We start from the raw sequence: 17,186 nt of genomic DNA, 5'->3' as shown, positions 1-17,186 counted from the left end.
GTTGTTGGGACTGTATCATTGTTTTCTGCAAGAGTTTAATTGATGCAAAGAAGTTACCAGACTGAATAGACTGAAAGAGTATAGGAAACTGCCTAAGCAACACATTTTTGATCTCTTGGTATAGCCCACTGACTTCCTCCTCATTCTGTGACCCCAGTTAGCTACTCTAGGTTCTTGGTATAGGGCTGGTGGTGTTGGTGAGAATTCTCTTTTACCTCATGAGTTCCCACCACTCTATTTTCCTTTTATTAGTAATCCATAGAGCACACATTGTTCATAACAAAGGCATTTTAATTAAAATCATTTTAAATAATAACATATTTTTCCAATAAACCTTGAAGGTACTGTCTCATAATGATATATACATTTGATGGGAAGAGCAGACCCTATTAGGAATTATGTGTGAGACATCCATACACAGGCATTCAAACGTGAAAGGATGCACTCCCAGGAAACAAGTATGACCAAGGCATATACATGGAAGGACTTCATACTCCACACACTGCAAAGTTGCCAAAGTTTTCAGCTGATACCATCACTCTGTTCTAAGCTATACCTGCTTCTCAATAAGAATTTGTCCTCCCCAGTTGCTGTCAGAAATTGCTCTCTGATTCTCTCTTCCAAGTATTGTATCCTCCTGTTCTCTGCTAGGTGCTTTTCTCTCTTCTGCCTCATGATTAATTCTGTATATTTTCACCTGCTACCCTGAAACATCATCCAATAGGTTTGCTAGTGTTACAACTCTTTAACCAGCCTCTTTAGCTACCTCTGCCATCCACTAGAGTTTTTGTGCTGTGGCTTTTCTCTTCAAGGAAGAAGTCAGAAGCATTTTCAGTTAGCTGTGTCAGCCTTCTCTTTTAACCTCCTTCTGGGACTCTGCAATAGTCTTCAGCTGAGGTACTATCTTTGGAGTACCTCCAAAAGAAATTTCTCCTCCATCTACTGGTGGTGCTGATTGGTAATTGTCTCCTTGGCAGAGAGGGCTATAACTCTCTTCAGCCCGAATTCTCAGTCAATGGCTACAAAGCTCTCCCCAGTTTTCTTAGCTAGGCTCCTTAGCCAATTGCTTTAAAGATTCATTCAATTCTCTCAGTCAAAAAATATGGCAATTCTTTATCAGCATTCTCAGCTAATAGTTACAAAGCTGGCTTCAGCTCTTTTCAGTTAGGTTTCCCAGCCAATAGGCTGGACTTTATAGAAAGTGCAAGAGCTATATGGACATTAGGTTTACCCTTTGAGCTACTGTTTCTCTTCTTTTGAAGACTTCTTGTCTCAGAACTTTACCTTTATTTTCAACTTAGCTGTCTTGTCATCAACTATCTCCACTGCTGTCTCTCAGTTCAACTGTTAACCTAAGTTATGACTATAAGCTCATTTTAGTTCTTAGGTCTTATAGCCCCTAGCTTAAGTAAACCTCCCTATGGCTTTACTTCCTGAAACAAAAAAGGGCTTAAGAGACATCGTGGCAAGGTAATAGTTTTAACCAACCTATATTCCCCTCTATTCTAAACAAAATAGAAACTGCTATCCTGGTTAAAGAATTTTGAGAGGCTAATGACCTCCAGCTCCACTTTCTGCAACAATGCATCACAGCTTGGTGTATCTCTGTTATCACTCCATTCTTGCCAGTCAGAGGAACCTGTAGCCAAGGAAAGCATAAATGTAGAATGTACATTCATTTGTAAAACATGATGGAAGATAATGGCAGGAGATTATAAGCAGCAGAGCATCATACAGCAGCGAAGACAAAAAGCAAATCTATAGAAAGCTAATTATGAGGCCTGACAACATTTTCCCAAGAACATTTATAGACAAAACTAGCTGGAGAGCAACAAATAGAAAATGAAACAGTTTGTCACTGTTTCTATAGTGATCTATGTTCATCATCTGTAATAGTGAACCATCATATTTGGACTCTTTACATGACATCCCTGATGTGCTAAATGAGAAAAAAGAAATAGCACCAACATGATGAAGTTAAGAAGAGTACCTGGCAATTAATGACGCCCAATAGAGGAAATCAGTATTGGATATGACACAATCTCTTAACCTTCACATTTTCTTTAATTTTTTAAATTTACATAGTATGTGGCGTGTCTTTCTAAGTTAATTTTGAAATCAGATTACAGAGCTTTACACATTGCTGCTCATCTATAAGCAGAGCCAGGATACCTCTTTGGGCAATGCAAGAGTTAAGAGGAGTTATCACGCATGAAATGTGTGATAGGGTAGAATGCCAACTAATTTGAAAGACTCTGGGCTTATACATTTTTGTTTGCAAAATAGGTACAATAGAAGGAGTGCACGATGTAATTGATATTGTCATTCTGTAAATCAGGTATTTTGCTGTGAGTTAGAAGTCTGGGTTCAAATCCTGATTCTGACTTTTACTACCAGTGTGACCTTGGTCCAATCACTTAACCTTCTTAGGTCTCTATCTCCTCTTAGGTAAAATGAGGGGGTTAGATAAGGGGCTTCTGATGTCCCTTCTAGCTCTGGATCTATCATCCTTTGATACTATAATGCTTTTTTTAAAAAACATCATTGTTACTTTCCAATACTTCCCTCTATCCCCACTAGAAAATTCCAATGTAACAAAGAATATCTAAACAACAACAAAAATCTCAACGTGCTGACCATGCCTGTCGGTATTTTCCTTAAGATGCACCTCGAGCTTATCATGTTTCTCTCAGGAGAAGGAAGATAAGTTTCACCATCAGTCCTCTGAAGTCAAAGTTGATCACTAGTTTGATAAGAATTCTGATGTTTTTCAATATTTTATTCCTTTACATTATTGTGGTCATTGTGCAAATTCTTCTCTTGGTTCTTCTTACTTTGTATCTGTTAAAACAATATTCCCATGTTCCTCTAAATTCTTCCTATTCATTGGTTAAACACAATAAAATTCCATTATGTTCATATATCACAATTCGTTCAGTCATTTTTCAATTCCCAGTTAAAGAACTGAACACTTTTTTTCAGTTCTCAATTAGGGAGTCCTCTAATATCAGATGATATTTTGACATTTAAAGCCCTTCACAATCTAATTCAACCTACCTTTCTAGGCTTACTATACATTACTCTTCTTCATGCACTCTACATGCCAATCAAACTGACCTTCTTGCTAGTGCTCACACAATGTAGTTCCTGTCTCAGAGCCTTTGCATGGTCTTTTCTCCTCTGGGTTGTCTCTTAGAATCTCTAGTTTCCTTCAAAACTCAAATCAAACATTGCCTGTTATATGAGGCCTTTCCTGATTCCCCCATTTCCCCAGCTTCAGTCCCTCCTCCTCCTCCTCCCAAATTACTTTATATTTATTTTACACATACTTATGTGTGTATATGTAGTTTCCCTCAATAGAATGTAAGCTACTTGAGGGCAAGGATTGCTTGATTTCTGTCTTTGTACCTCATGTACTACTAGTTCAGCCCCTGGCACACAGTAAGTACCTCAGTGAGTGGTTGTTGATTGTTTGAACTATTCCTCCATTTGATGGGCAAATGCTCTAAATGTGGGTCCCAGAAGTAGGGGTGTATGTAAGGTAGATGTGGTTATTCTTTTTTAGATAGCAGTTCCCAGAATCCTAGAAACTAGTTCCCAGACTCATGGCTTGTAAACAATTTCTGCTGTCACTATGCAGTGAGATATAACGATGAGATAATGTAAACATTTGTGCTTAAATTGTAAACATCTACTGTGCTTTCACTGTGCTCAGTCATCATGATAGTGCTAAAGTTAATGTAAACTTGTGAGACTATTGCTGGCAAATTGCCTTGTGTGCTCCCCTATAAATCAAGTGAGCACCTGTCAATGAGTTGGGATTTGGGGAATGCTGCCAGCTGAATGCTGTGCATGCCTTGACCTGCCCCCATCAAGGCTTGGGGGGAATGTGACAGTGTAATGATGGGCTCGCCTTAATCTGCCCTCATTGAGGCTTAGGGGGAATGCACAAGCTGGGATGCTGTGCTGACTTGACTTGCCCCACTGAGGCATAGGGGAATGAGATAGCAGTTGCTCTCCTACATAGAAGTTGTTGCCCTATTCTCACCTGCCCTGGAAAGAAGAGTAATTAGGGGATGTCGTAGGAGTTGGTGCTCCCATTATCAGTGAGCCCCATTGAGAAGAATAAAGTAATTAAGTAACCCCTTATTATGTCTCTGTTCCTGTCCTTCTCATTGTCCAGGTCAAGAGTGAACCTGCTAGAAACTGGAGCCCAAAAGCTCCAGGGCTTCCTGCCCAACAGGGGGATACCTAGGGCCAAGAGGAAAGAAGGAAAAGTTTGAAACATTTGCATGTTGAATGTAACAGGGAACCTGAGAGCTAGTGAAAGGATTATAGAGCTGTTGATGGGACCCAACTGTGGTTTATATACTACGATTTTGGAGAGGAGGAGATGATCGTTTTCCCTATTGTTTTCAGCAGCTTGCAAGCAGGAAAAGAGGAATTAGATATTGGGAGTTACTCAAAAATGAGAATTTGCAGGTCAGGGATTCTATAATGGTACTTAGTGAAGCATTAAAGCAGCAGGTCTAGGTCAAAGTTGGGTGAATGAATCCATAATAAGGGAGAAGGAATGAAAAAATGGAATGCATCACAGACTGTACCAATCTTTCCTCCTGGCCCTATGTCTGAAAGAGTAGGACAAGAAATGACCTCCAATGAATACAGTTGCAAGGAATATGCCATGTTCAGGGGAGAGCCAGATTATTATTAAGATGAGAAGATCAACAGTGCTGGTTGAAAAAGTTTTAGAATTTAGAAGTTTCTCAAGAATAGATCTAGTTTAGGAGAGGAGGACCAGGTTGGAGTAGGCCTATGAAAGTAGGGTTGATTAGAATAGCAATGAGGATTCATGTATTGGAATTGCATGGGGGGAAGGGAGACACTGCCTGCTAATTTAGGCCCAAAAGTTAACTGTTAAATCAGTACCAAGTGATGAAAGGTTTGAATAACTAACCTGTACTTGCAAGTGAATTCCCCTGTTCAAGAAATCTTCAAAATCTCTATAACCATTTGTTTGTTTAAACTCTCCATTCTACTCTGCAATTTAAGAAAGTTTTGCTGTGGTCCGATGAAGCCACAAACACAAAATCTTTTTGTTTTTTTGTTTTGTGTTTTTGTTCTGACTTTTTTTTCTTTTCTTTTAAAGCTTAAATACTAAAACCTAAATATACAATAAGAAAAGAAAAAGAAACATACTATAAACTCAAATACTAAAACTTAGAAAAAAAGCATTGTCATATGCACAGCAGAACATAAGAGAGGTTCAGAATAAAAGACAGAAATCTTTCTTGGAAGATAGAAATTTCTGACCCCAGCCCCTGCTCCAGGAAAAGGAACTTGTGTATATATCTATAAAACTTTCATTTGTTTAGCAACATTCCTGAAAGGAGCCCCTTCGATATAAGATTAAAAATTTTGCCAAGTCCATGAAAGCTGGGCTACAGACCAGGAGACCAGCCCACAAAGCCATGCTGTAACTGATGGGGTGCTTAGGTGCTTATGTTTGGGTGCTTGTATTTGGACCCCGATTTCTCCCTAGCCTCAGAAATACTGTCCCTGACAGTTTCTCCCCAGCCCAAGGACCCTGTGCATAGCAAATACTCATGAGTGGGCCCCAGCAAGACCCTTATCTCTCTCCTTGGTGCAGTTCCAAACAGCACCTGAAGGATTTATTAGTTTGAACTGGCTTTGCACTGGGTCATAAAGATATTCTTACCCACTGGACTATCTCCTACTGCCCTACCTCATTATCTACATCCTGGGCTCCTCATTAACTGTATTCTAGACTTAAGACATATGTATACTCCATATATCTATCTTGTCAAACAAGACATTGATTGGTGGCAGACTGGACAACTCTCAGTTACCCTGAACTCTAGTTGACTTAGTGAAGTAGCAGGCCTAAAACCATACCTCCATGTGGCCCCCCCTTGTGGGCTCTTCCTAGTGAACTTTGGGTAAAACGCCTGTGCAGTAGGTACAAGAAGTGCATGTTCTTTTAAGAACTGACCACTCCTTAACCACTCCCTAATCCCACCCTGAATCCCCTAGTTAGCATATTTGGCACATGTTTTATTGCATTTTATCCTATATAAACTTTAACTGTACCTCTCTAAGATTGCAGGAATCCTTAAGAATCCTTGCCCATTGAAAAGTGTAACAATAAATTTTGCCACCTTGACTTAAAGAATGCTTGAGTCTGTGAATTCATTCCAGATGACCTATGGTGTACTTCAGTCTTTGAGGGGTCACAACCTCTCAACCTCTCACACTGCAACATAACCACTGAAAAGGCCAGAAGATCTCAAAGTGGATATCCATAAGCAGGGAATTGGGGACGGATCTTGTCTCTCCACTAACTAACCATCCAGAAAGTTGAAAAGGAGATCAAGAAGCAAGGTTTAGAGGTAGCAGCCCCAAAGAGAAAAGAAAGTAGCAGTTGGGGACAATTAGACACACACACCTCTGTTTACAGATGAGTGCTCCATATTAAGCATGGCTACTCAGGCCTGGGAGATAGAGCAATGAAGAACTGAATGGGCATAACTTAGGGGCCAAAGGAAGTCATGTCTTAGCCTTACTTGGACTGGCCAGCTCAGGAATATGTATATCTCTGTAAGAGTAACTGGATAAAAGTGAAATCAAGGATTTATATGTGCATGTTATTATTTCCATGCTAAGAAGAGCACAGTGCTTTTGTATGGAGTAGATTCTGAACGTGGGAGTGTAACATAGAAGCTTGGCTCCAGGTAGATTCACACTGGATTCAACCTGACCAAATAAAGACAGTGGAGCTATAGATAAGGGGTTCATGCCACTTTATTCTCCTGGTGGCAGGTCGAGACAAGGAGTAGGAGCATGCATGCCTACTGACTGGTACTTGTTTGATGCATATATAGAAACACACAAAGGAGGCAGCATGCCAATAATGAGTTCATAAGTTTACATTATCTTTGGTTACATGAGGATATGTCAGCACAGCACAAGCGTAGTATTGGTGTTAATGGCCCATGGATCCTGGCTACCTGCATCAATCCGTATCCATGCCACATCACTGGGAGGGACTGATCATTCCATTCACTTTGGCAGATAATTTTCAGAATACTTACTCATGGGGCAGCTAGGTGGCTGTGGGTAGAGTACCTGCCCTTGAGTCAGGTGGACCTGAGTTCAAATCCAGCCTCAGATACATAACACTTACTAGCTGTGTGACTCTGGACAAGTCACTTAACCCCCAATTGCCTTGCCAAAACAAACAACAACAAACTCAAAATATTTACTCAGCACCTTTCTAAATCCTGTGAACTTGACTCCTCACTCCAAACAGTTTGGAAGGAGGTAGTGTTAGAATATAAGATTCCTAGGGTAGGTTCACTTTTTCTTTGGATCTCCAGAGGCAAAGGATCAGTGCCTACAACATGATTGCTTAAATACCCACTGATTGCTTACTTGCTTAATAGAGAAGACACACCACTTTCACCGAAGGCAGTAAGGCCAGATGAATAGGATTGAAGAGTCAAAAAGGTGAAAGACAGATTTGCATGGCGTCTCTGTGGAAGAGTTACAGAATTAATTTGCTCCAGAGTTTCAAATAAAATTCAGATGCTGCTGCCTCTAGGAGGTTCCTTCCCTAAATGTTCTTTACTTCTTGATTGAAGGAGATAATTTTCAGGCGGGGAAGCTACAAAAAAGTATCAGGGAAGAAAAAGCCAAAAAACAAAACAAACAAAAAAAACCCCACAACCAACCGAATAAACAAACAAAAAAAGCAAAGGCATGAGGGTAGGACAAGATTGTTCATGAATGAATATGAACTTGACAAAGACGCCCAGGAATTCCTTCAACATCTTTTCCCCCACCTAGGGTTTCAGTTTTCTGTTAATCATTTTTCATCTAACCTTTCCAATCTGAAGGTCATTCTCTATGGAAGAAAAACACTTTTAGGAGAGAGAAAGTGTTAACTAAGAACTAAGAGGATCAGAAATTTTATGTAGGAACTGGTATGTGAACTCAGTCTTGAAGAAAGCCAGGAATTCTAAGGAGTGAAGTAGGGATGTCATTCCTAGGATGGGCACAGCTTATGCAAAGCATGGAGGTAGGGAATAGTATGCATAGTTCCAAGAACATTAATTAGGCCATTTTGGCTGGAATGTAGGGTGAGTGAAAGAAAATAATGTGTAATGAGCCTGGAAAGATTGTTGGAATTGGATTGTGAAAGGCTTCAAGTAGAAAGCTAAGGGATTTATGTTTTATCCTAGAGGCAATAAGGAGTCACTGATGTTTCTTCACCAGGAGGGTGATATGGTCAGCCATGCTTTAGATTGGTTGTTTTGGCAATTAGTGGAGAGTGGAAAGGGGTAAAAATAGGGTCTTGGAGTTCAATGAGGAGTTTGTTGCAAGGGAAGAGGTGAACTAGAGTGGTAGCCACAGCAGTGGAGAGAAAGGGATGGATGCAGGACATGTTGGCAACTGGCAACTGATTGGATGGTGGGGAGAGGAGAGGGAAGGGAAAGAGACCACGGTGATGCTGTAGTTTTTGTAACTTCCCCATCCCCCACTACCACCATGGGGTGGGGGTGGGAGACAAAGATTCTGGATTCACACAAATGAAACCACAGTGCCTGTCCCAAAGTGAGTCAGTTTCCTTATTTGGATCATTACTCCCAACCCCAAATTTTGTTCTGGGGAAGTCTCCAAAATAAAGCTTAGCTATATCTCATGCCTAAGAGGCAAGGAGGTGTATTGGATAGATAATCAGCCTCAAAATCTGGAAGATCTCAGTTTATGTAACCTCTTAGAGCCTCAGGCAATTCTCCAACACTAAAGGGTAAAAGGAGTTTCTTCTTTGTGAGCTCACGATCTCAGTGCTCCAGAAATTGAAAAAAAAAAAAGAAAAAGAAGAGGCCTGATCTTCAGACCTCCCACCACCATGATATGGCTCCAATCTCCCAGCTGTTGGGCTTGTGTATACCTCTTCCTTTTTCAAGAAGCATGCTGTTAAACTGTCTCTCACAGGGGTAGGGAACCTGCTCTAGGAGGTCAATGTCTGGAACTTGATGACTATTAAACTTTGGATTACCCACAAAGTAACTTCCAAGACTGGTGAAGTCCACTTGCAGAATCTCTCTTCTCACACCAGTTATACCTCTTTAGGAACTCCATTGAAGTTTTTTTTTTTAAAGCAATAAAGAAAAAAAAATCCAAACCCATATTGGTGCTTTGGGTGAACATTTTAAAACAAACCAAAAATACTTCCTAGTTTTGCCTTACTGTTGGAACCGGATTAACACCCTGCCAACAGGAAATGTGGTTAGATGTTTAATGACACAACATCATGGAATAGGACCTAGAAGACATCTGAAAGGTCATTTAATTCAATCCCTTCATTGTACCAGTGAGGAGACTGAAGCCCAGAGAGATGAAGTGATTTGCCCCAAGGTCAAACAAGTAGTAAGTGGCAATCAGGATTGGTGCCTAAATGCTCAGATACCAAATCCAGGGTTTTTTCCACTGCACCAATTTATTTGCGGTGAAGATAGGGTCTTAAGCATATAGCAGCATGGAGAATTACCCACCCACTGATGGGCATATGTTTTGTCTCTTTTTTTAGATGGAAAATAAGCAGGGATTTATCTATTTTTGCTTGATGCTAACTGTAGTTCAAGTCATGAGAAGTGATAACAATGCCAGCAGCTTTATATAGCACTTTTCATCTGAAGACTTCAAAATATTTTACAATTTCCCATAGTAAGAGAAGAGGGGAAAGGTCTTTGAAGTTTATGCTAGTAGGGAGGGATAGCCATGAAGAGATCAGAGAAAAAGAAAAAGGACCTGTAAGTATTAAAATATTTATGTAGTTGTTCAGTCATTTAGTTATGTCTAACTCTTCATGACCCCTTATACCATAGTACACCAGGTTCTTCTATCCTCCACTATCTCTTGAAGTCTGTCCAAGTTCATGTTCATTGTTTTCATGATGCTAGGTACTGGCAAAGAACTTGAAACTAAGGGGAATGCCCATCAGATGAGAAATGGCTGACAAATGGTATATAGGTGTTGTGGAACATTATTACATTGTGAGATGAAAGGAGTGGTTTCAGAGAAGCCTCGGAAGACTCATATGAACTGATGCCAAATTAAGTGAGTAGAACTAGTAGAATAATTTATTCAATAACAACATTGTAGAGAAAAACAACTTTGAAAGACTGAAGAACTTGGATTAATGCAATGAACAACCATGATTCCAGAGAACCAATGATAAAGCATCTATCCTGATAGAGAGGTGATGGTGTCAAGCAGGAGAAATACATTTTCAGACATGGCAAACATTTGGATTTGTTTGGCTCAACCATCCATACATATTTGTTACAAGGATTTTATTTTTCCTTTTTATTTTGATTTTTTTAATTTGAAGGGAGGAGTGCAATGGAGAAAGGGGTCATTAATTGTGTCAAAAAAGAAGGAAAGAAAAGAGGGTCATTGAAGCAAACCAATGAAGTTTAGAAGAAGACATAAATGAACAGAACACCTTTTAAAGTTAACATTGAATTGATTTGTAACACTGTCATTCTATGTGTGCTTAGCACAATTCCTGGTACATAGTAGGTACTTGATAAGTGCTTCTTTCTTTCCATCCTTTCTTCCTTTCTGTCCTTTCTTCTCTTCCCTTCCTTATTTCTAGCACAGTGTTTTGTACATAGGAAGTGCTTACTAAATGTGAATTGGATTGGAAAGTTCTCTGAAGTTTCAGAAATTTTCCTTTAAAGCCTCAGTCTTACCAAAATTAGAGTCAGGTTATTTTCAAACTCGTTGGTATAGCACTGCTCTCTATTTGTTTTAACTCACTAGAGAAACAGTCCTAATTTTACAGTCTTTTTGAATGATGTGCCTGGAGTATTTCAAGAAGAAATTTTAGGTAGAAAAGGAAATCCAAAAGCTCACTGAAGAAAACGCTTCTTGGGGGGGCAGCTAGGTGGCGCAGTGGATAGAGCACCAGCCCTGGATTCAGGAGGACCTGAATTCAAATCCAGCCTCAGACACATAACACTTACTAGCTATGTGACCCTGGGCAAGTCACTTAACCCCATTGCCTAGCCAAAAAAAAATGCTTCCTTAAAAATTAGAATGGAGCAATTGGAAACTAGTGATTTTATGAGAAATCAAGACACTGTAAAACAAAACCAAAAGAATGAAAAAATAGAAAACAATGTGAAATATCTCATTGGAAAAACAACTGACCTGGAAAATAGATCCAGGAGAGATAATTTAAAATTATTGGACTATCTGAAATCCATGATCAAAAAAAGAGCCTAGATATCATCTTTCAAGAAAAACTGCCCTGATATTCTAGAACCAGAGGGTAAAATAGAAATTGAAAGAATCCACCAATCACCTCCTTAAAGAGATCCCCAAAGGAAAATTCCTAGGAATATTGTAACCAAATTCTAGAGTTCCCAGGTCAAGGAGAAAATATTGCAAGCAGCCAGAAAGAAATAATTCAAGTATTGTGGAAACCAATCAGGATAACACAAGATTTAGCAGCTTCTCTATTAAGAGACCGGAGGGCTTGGAATATGATATTCCGGAGGGCAAAGGACATAGGATTACAGCCAAGAATCACTTACCCAGCAAAACTGAGTATAATCCTTCAGGGAGAAAAATGGACATTCAGTGAAATAAAGGACTTTCAAGCATTCTTGATGAAAAGACCAGAGCTGAATAGAAAATTCAACTTTCAAATACAAGACTCAAGAGAAGCATGAGGAGGTGAACAGGAAAGAGAAATCATAAGGGACTTATTAAGGCTGAACTGTTTACATTACTACATGGTAAGATGATATTTGTAACTCATGAGACCTTTGTCAGTATTAGGGTAGTTGAAGAGGAAAAAAATTATATGTATAGATAGATTGATAGAGGATTATACCAGGAGAAGGAGAAAGGGAGAGGTAGAATGGGGTAGATTATCTCACATAAAACAGACAAGGAAAGGCTTTTACAATGGAGGGGAAATGGGGGAAGGTAAGAGGGAATGAGTGAATCTTATTCTCATAGGATTGTGGCTTAAGGAGGCAATAGCACATACTCAATTGGATATGGAAATCTATCTTACTCTACAGGAAAATGGGGGGGAGAGGACAAGAGAGTATGGAGATGATAGAGGGGAGGACAGATTGGAGGAGGGGGTAATCAGAAGCAAACACTTCTGAGGAGGGACAGGGTCAAAAGAGAGAATAGAATAAATGGGGGGTGGGATAGGATGAAGGGAAATATACTTAGTTTTTCACAACATGACTACTATGGAAGTATTTTGCATGACTACCCATGTATAACCTGTATCGAGTTGCTTGCCTTTTCAATAAGGGTGGGTGGGGAGGGAAAAAAGTAAATTTGGAACCCAAAGTTTTAAAAACACATGTTAAAAAAATTGTTTTCACATGCAACTGGGAAATAAGAAATACAGGAAATAGGGTATAGAAATCTATCCTACCCTACAGGAAAATAGAATGGAAATGGGGATAAGAGAAGGGGCAGGGTGAGATAGAAGGGAGTGCAGATTAGGGGAAGAGGTATACAGAATGCATGCCATCTTGAGGTGGGGGGAGAAATGAGATGGGGAGAAAATTTGGAACTCAAAATCTGGTGGAAGTGAATGTTGAAAACTAAAAACAAATAAATAAAAAAGAAAAAAATCGTAATGTTAAAAACTGTTTTATATGTAATTGGGAAAAATATTGTTAAAATGTTTTCTTAAGCAGCTAACTTTAAAAGACATGAAAATTAAATAAACATATACATATAACTAAAAAAAAAAGAAGAAATTTTAGGTTCCTTGGCTCAAATTAAATCTTTCTTTTTCTTCAAATTCAATCTTTAATTGTTTTTATTCATGTGATTTAATTTGGAGTTTCTTTATCTTTAATAGCAGAATGTATTGTGTACCTGTACGTGCATATTAAGCATTACAGATATTAACAGAATCTTCTGAGGAATCAGCTCCTGATCTCAGTGCTTATAACCCAGATGTTTTCCTCTTTGAATTTTAACAATTGTCTTGACTATGATAAAGTATTTAATGACAGCATATGTTCTTAACAGTTTAACATTCTAGATATGAAGAATTTTGCAAGAGTTATCTTTTTTAAAAATACTTGTACATATTTCCACAAATAAACAGTAAGTATCTTTTCCACCTTAGCAATTTGAAACATCAAATCCATGTTAAGCATAAAAGAGATTGAATGAAAGGATGCCTGGGTGAAAATCCTTCACTGCATATGGAAAATCCACCCAAAGTAAATGTTCTAGCGAGGTAAGTGTCTTGTTTTAAGGAGCTAGGTGATGAAGTAGAGAGTGTCAGGAATGCATGAGTTCAAATCACTATGTAGCTGAGTGACCTTGGGCCAGTCACTTAACCCCTGTTTAATTCAGTTTCTTTATCTGAATAATGGGTATAACAATACCACCTATTTCCCAGAGTAGTAGTGAGAATCAAATAAGGTAATAATTGTAAAGCACTTAGCGCAATGACTGGCACTATATAAAGGTAGTTATCACCATCATCATTACTATTCCACATGAATGGGCCCCAAAGGGAAGCCAGCAGCACGAGTTAAAAGGTCCATTCCAAGATGGTCACAGGCTTTAGATGGGGTGTTGGGAGAGAGGAAAGGGAATGGGAAGGGTGGAGAATAAAGTGAGAAGGCTGAAGTTTCTCAATCCACTAAATTCTGGATCTGAAAACAGATGGCTGATTGGAATCTGGAGCAAGATGGCTCATCAGAAACATGTTAATGAAGAGATTGGTGCTAGGTTAGTAAAGGCAGAGGATGAAAGGGCCAGAGGCAAAAGGGCAAACAAGTCTTCACAGAATAGCTGGAGGCAAGCTACAGGTTTCTGGCCACAAAGTTTATAGTCAGCTCCGCCCCCCCAAAACGGGCAAAGTAGTATCAAAAAGCAGGAAATGCCTTGTGGGACCTGGGTTTGGAAGACTTTTAAATTGTAGAGCTAGCTCAATCCATCTGATAGACTGATGCTATGGATCAAGCCAGCTTGCCATTTTCCTCCTGAATTAGAGGCAGCTATGTTGTGGAAACAAAGGGCAGACTTAATAAATAAGTGCTTAATAAATCAATTAATGACCTCCCCTGCCCCCAAGCATATCTATTCAAGAGATCCTAGATATAATCATGCAATTAATTTTTCTAGTCTTTTTGCTATACTGCAGGGCTTCCTAGGGACAACTAGATAGAATGCCTGGCCTGGAGTCAGGAAGACTCATTATTCCTGAGTTTAAATCTGGCCTCAGAGACTTTCTAGCTGTGTGACCATGGGCAAGTCACTTAATCCTGTTTGCCTCAGTTTCCTCATCTATAAAATAAACTAGAGAGGGAAATGGCAAACTACTCCAGTTTCTTTGCCAAGAAAACCCCGAATGAGGTCACAAAAGGTCGGACACAACTGAAATGACTGAACATTAGCAACACAGGACCTCCTAAACCAGTAGATCAGAATCTTGTAGCTCTGGAAGCCATATCTTGTAAATACCTTAACTGACTGGTATGGTCATACCCTCTTTTCTCCATTCCTCCCTGTCATCAAAGAGTTGCCTAAATTCTTCTCAGCTATGAAAAGAATAGAAATGACAATAACGTTTTCCCCCCATTTCACTCTGTAATTTCATTATCGGCAACCCCTTGGACATTTCTAGCTCAAGGAGTTGATCACCAGAACCACATCTGGAGCTGAAAAAGTACCCTTGGGATGCATCAACTTTTCCTTGGGTGATTTCCAAGATTTAAGGGAATGAAAAAATTGCTTTTTCTCACAGAAAAGGTAAAAAAAAAAGTCTTCCTTTTCAGTGCAGAAGTAGAATAAAATCTGTGGTGCTAGGGGTCCAACAGGAGACTGAGCTAGAAAGACAAATGAGTCTTTCATTTAGAAACTGGATAAAAGGCCATTTCCCCCTGGAAAACAAAGGACAGCACCAAATCCTGGGTCCCTGATTCTGAAAGCTGTTTCCCTACCTTGTGCTGTACATGGGACAGTTTGGTTTTATGATTACATGCTGGGCAAAGAGTAGTGCTACTATCTGCCTTACATGGGGTGTGTGGAGAGAGTTAATTGGGGGCAGTTAAAAAACAACAATGTCATTGAGGCTGGAAGTATATAACTATAGTTTCTAAACCAACAATAAATCTCTGGCAGGAAGATGGGTAATGAAGTCAGAGAAAATTTCCCTGGTATTCATCAGTCCTGAACCTATGTAATAGGGAAGTGACCATCTGGCTGCATTTAGGACCCTATCTGGGACATATCTTACCCCTCCAGAGCACTGAATGACTATCCTGGGCTTGACATTTTAATGATTTGTGCCCAGGGTAGGAGGATGTCACAAAATAGACTGTGGACCTCTGATGGATCTCGGAAACTAGTAAAGGTGTTGTGAACAGATTTTTTTTTTTTAAGCAGGCCACCCTGGGCTTGAAACTGGGAAGTCCGTAGTGCTGCTCTGCTGGTCGGAAGTACTTTACCTGCTGTGAGTGAAATTGAGTAAGAGCACACTATACTTGTCAATTTCACTCCCAGCAGGCAGCCTGGGCAAAGCATTGCAGTGTAGGAGGGTGATACTGCCAGGAACCCACCTGCCTGACTGTGTGGAACAGAGAAAGACAGACTGAAAGAAGAAAGAAGAATGGACAGGAGAATGGGCACATTGGGGGAAGGGGAGAGAAGAAGATTGAGTTCAACCTGATAGGATTTGTGGCAATGCTTTTGACAGCAAGGCAATTCATTCACTCCTGTGTCCTGTTGAATTTTTTCAACATCTGGAACTTTGGTTTTATTGCATTGGGTTTCTTTTAACCCCTATTTAAAATGATTTGCAAAAAACAAAAACAAAATTTGTTTGGGGGGTAGGGGAGAGATACATTGGGAAACATAGGTAATATAAAATAAAAATGTCAACAAAATTTATATAAAAATAAAAATACAAGGATGAAAACAAACTGGTTCATTGTTATTTTAATCTTTCAAAAAATAACCCTTTTGTTTTTATATATATATATAAATTTCTGAAAATATCTATCCCTTCTTTCCTTCCCAGTAAGCCATCCCTTATGACAAAGATTTTTAAGGGGGGGAAGGGGAAGCAGTTCAGAAACACTAACACATCCATTGTATATGACAGTACATGCAATATTACATATCCATAGTGCCCCACCTCTCCAACGAAGGTAAGGAAATACATTTTCTCAATTCTCTCCAGGGCCAAACTTGGTCATTATAATTTCAACCTTTGGTTTGTATTACAACAGGACTGAGCTAAACACTGCTACTTACTCTAGGAGTCAGTAACAGACTGGATGACCTGCCTCATGCCTACCACATATACATATATACTTCCAACCTTCTCCTCCACTCCCTTCTCCCAACCTCTGGCAATACAGGCATTCTTATGTCATTTATTATGAAGAAATTCTTAATTTTACTCAAATGGTCTTTGGTCTCATAGATGTGGGTATTCTCTCCAAGGATACCAATTGAAACCTATTCTTGCTTGCCTATCTTGTGCAACACAAGGGGTCCACCCAACATCCTGTGGATCTTCCTCAATTTCTTTTTGATGTAGCAAGGATACCTGTGTTGTAATGGTGGACAAAATAAAACTGAATGGTAGATATATAGCCAGATTGTCCCTTTCAAAAAATAGGAAGCAGTCTGTGGCAGATTTGTTTCAGTTAGAGAATCTTTCTTTGCTGTATGCTTAGCCACCAGGCTGCTACCCATTGACTTTTCTCTAAACATAAGACAGGTTCCTATCCTAGAAAGATTCAGGGCCAGGAAGAAATGTGACTGGCTAGGCCTTATTTCTGTACCAAAATCACTACTACTACCATCCCTTTATACCTATTTTCCTCTAGCATCTTAAATGAAGGTTAAATAACTGCTTTTCTGATCTCCATAAAGAGCTCTGACTCCAGGCCAATGAAGTGTTCTCCTCCACTTCCACTTGTAGGGGGATTGAGGGCAAAACCTGCCATAGGCTTTAGGACTAGCAGTCTCTTATACTTTAGGCTGAGACTTCTTAAGCCAGAAAGCAGAGAAAAGCTGAGGCTGGGGAGGGAGGGGACAAGAGGCAATGAATGAGTGGGTAATGCAAAGCCAAGGGATGGTGAACTAAG

At 39.5% G+C, this 17,186-nt stretch overlaps 1 long non-coding RNA gene across 2 annotated transcripts in view; it reads right to left on the bottom strand.

Annotated features, from left to right (window-relative positions):
* Positions 1-270: 270 nt before the first annotated feature.
* Positions 271-17,186, bottom strand: part of LOC110192670 (uncharacterized) — a 46,303-nt gene continuing 29,387 nt past the window's right edge. For both annotated transcript variants that reach the window (XR_013483290.1, XR_013483291.1), the window contains 2 exons: positions 2,638-2,841; positions 271-1,639 (listed from right to left, as the gene is read on the bottom strand). This is a non-coding gene — a long non-coding RNA (uncharacterized LOC110192670). The remainder of the gene's footprint in view (positions 1,640-2,637; positions 2,842-17,186) is intronic.

This window comes from Phascolarctos cinereus, unplaced genomic scaffold (genome assembly GCF_003287225.1).
Source record: "Phascolarctos cinereus isolate Bilbo 61053 unplaced genomic scaffold, phaCin_HiC Scaffold_7;HRSCAF=346, whole genome shotgun sequence".
Lineage (NCBI taxonomy): Eukaryota > Metazoa > Chordata > Mammalia > Diprotodontia > Phascolarctidae > Phascolarctos > Phascolarctos cinereus.
The sequence above is the reverse complement of the archived record's forward strand: the minus strand, read 5'-3'. Positions and strand labels throughout refer to the sequence as shown.